Below are 2,839 nucleotides of genomic sequence, written 5' to 3'. Positions count from 1 at the left end.
CCAGTGGAAGAAGCATGCCATTATGTGTGCATAGGAACAAAACAAGAGGAGGCGTTTTTCAGAACTGTTGCCCACCTCCCCTTGACCACTACAGATGTGCTAAGCTTCTGGCATGAGCTCCTGCTGCAGGAGCTTTCAATGAGATACAACATACAGAATTATTTATTGGCCCGTGCACAGAGAATAAAGAAATTCTATTGACCAACAGAGACCTGTTGCAGAAAACAGCACTGCATGGAAGTCCTGTTTTCTAAGAATATCAAACATCTTCCTTACCTCGTTAACAACCAGGGTTATCGTTGTGCATAAAAGGGACAAGGCTGCGCTGGCTCACTCTAAATGCTGTCTATGTCATTTGGCTGCACACCACTCGAACCTTTTGCAAGTACAGTTATTAACTCAGAAAACTACTGAGCATCTAATCTGGCCGTGAATTTACCGAGAATGAGTTCAGGCTAAAGTACAAATCTGTTGGCATTGTGGTAATGGTGTTATTTGGTCTATTAATTAGCAACTAGACTAATCAAGTCAGCAAGAAACCGTTTTGCATTGTATGGCTAAACTGAAAGTCCACATCCCATATAGCCTGAAGACAGAATTGAGAGCTAATCATATTCCAGGTGTTTGTAACACTGAAGAAGCTCTGTCTGCTGCTCCTAGCTGCACCTCTCATCCCCGGCTTCACATATGGGTAATTTTAAGGAGCACTGTGACTCTGCCCACTGCTCCTAACCCTGGGGACGGGAGTGATACTGGCTACAAGTCCAGGCAGACTGTTCTTCCTGTAAATGGCTGAGGAAAACCATTGTGTGGGAGATGGTGCCAAGCAAGGAGAAAAGGAGCAGCCTGGAAGAAAGCTTCCAAATACACACTCCCACTGCAGAAACACTTTATGGCTGTCCTGAGCCTGGGGAGAAGAACAAGCAGCTACAAGCTCTTTCCAAGCTGTTTTGTTTGCCAGTCTTCTCTCTGGGCAGCCTGCAGTACAGCCAGCTGTGAGAGCAATGCAAGTAGGTGGAACAGCTCTGCCCACTTGGGAGCTCACTACTGCTCCACAAGGCCACTTAACAGCATGAGCCAAGTGGATATTGCCCATTGCCATTAGTACTGTCATCCCCTTTTTTAATTAAAAAAAAAAAAAAAAAAGGGTCAGAAAAAATGAGAGAGAGCCTGGGCAGAAGATAGACCGTAAAAAGAGGGCCAAGCCTAACACCAAGTATGTGAAGTACAAGGAAGGAATGGAAAAGACATTGCTCCTAACTAATAAAGTTGAGAAAATACACAAAATGCCATCCAGCCATTTACTAGGTCCCAGCCTAAAAAGCTGAGTTCCTGCTTATTCTGAAGAAATGGTAAAGATTTATTTCTTCTAGAGAAGTATGTGGCCGTGCTCTTCCTGGAAATTTCTCATCTTTCCTTCAGGGTGTCTCCTGTATCCCATCACAAGCAGGCACAGAATATATGTGCATCTGTGTGTATGTACAGGCATATTTTACATGTGCATACACACGGATAGGAAAGTGTGCTGAAAATGTCTCAATGAAAGAAAAACTAGAATATACACTTGGATTTAACCTATTTGGTCAATCTTTTCCCCTTCCCTGGAGACAGCTGGTTTTATTCAATATTGACTTTTTTCCTAGTTTACATTACTTTGGGTCCTGAAGATATAGAAATAGGAGCTATTATTAAGGAGATTATTATTTTGACAACATCAGCTTTGACAGCTTCATGAACTTTATTAAATAAATGATGGCTTATTACTCATCAAATAGTATTTTCCCACTTCTCCAGCTTTCTCTGCCTTCAACATCTGAGAGACTCCCAAGTATTTTATAGAATTAATAGCCTCTCTTCTAGCTTTAGGGAAGTAGCTTGATCAGTTCCACAAATTTTCTTCCCTGTTTGCTGTTGCCCATGTGAGAGCAGGTGTTCTGGGAAGAAACTAAGGAAAGGCTAAGCCAAACAGATAAGATACATGGGTCTTGAATGCAGGGAAAGCTCTGTTCATTTTCAACTCCCATGAAAGCAAATTTCACACAGCCCAGGTCCAGCTCTGCACTCACAAGCAACCCTCTGGTTGCCTGCGTTTCTTTGTTCTGGGGAAATGCAGTTGCTGATGGAAGTCATGCTCACTGAGGAGGAAGTTCTTGCCCAGATAGCTTGGGATGTCTGCAGCGGCTTTCTGAACATCAAAGCAGAGACTACAACACGGATTCTGTGTAAAATGTGGGAGCGTCACTTACAAACACTGGTTTTGCGTAGCGAGGATGCTTATTGCAAGCAGGCTCTTACATTCTCTACCTGCTGGCCTGGCGTCCCACTCACAAACGGAACGGTTGTCCTACGTGCCCATCGTACGCGTGATTGCCAGTTTCCTGAACACGGGTGCACTTCTTCGGTTTGCACGGACCCCCTTTGTACAGGACTCCGACATACTGGGAGTTGAAAGGTACGGTGGAAAACCTAGGGTAGTATTTTAAAAAACTGGAGTCGGCCACAAAGATTTGAATCCAAATCTGCCTTTTCTGGACTCTGGAGAAGAGCTAGATACTTCAGTGCAACCGCAAATGTCATTCTTCAGGACCACCTTCAACAGGCAGTCAGATCCAGTGGGTGCCACCAGGTCTGCCACCCATTTTATTAGAAAGCCGTGCTCCAGCACGAGTGACAGCAAATGAAGCGGCCGGGACTGCTCTCGCTCCGGTTGCCAGCTTCCACCTACGACCTCGGGGGTCCTCGGACCAGCCAGGCCGCACGGCCGCGGCCCCCGAGCTCCGCCGGGGCCGGGCCCGTTGTGACGCGCCCGGGGTTGCCGGGCGGCGGCGGGCTCGGAGCG

The sequence above is a fragment of the Haliaeetus leucocephalus genome, unplaced genomic scaffold, assembly GCF_000737465.1.
Source record: "Haliaeetus leucocephalus isolate CR32 unplaced genomic scaffold, Haliaeetus_leucocephalus-4.0 Scaffold195, whole genome shotgun sequence".
Taxonomy (NCBI): Eukaryota; Metazoa; Chordata; class Aves; order Accipitriformes; family Accipitridae; genus Haliaeetus; species Haliaeetus leucocephalus.
This window is presented reverse-complemented; position numbering follows the sequence as displayed.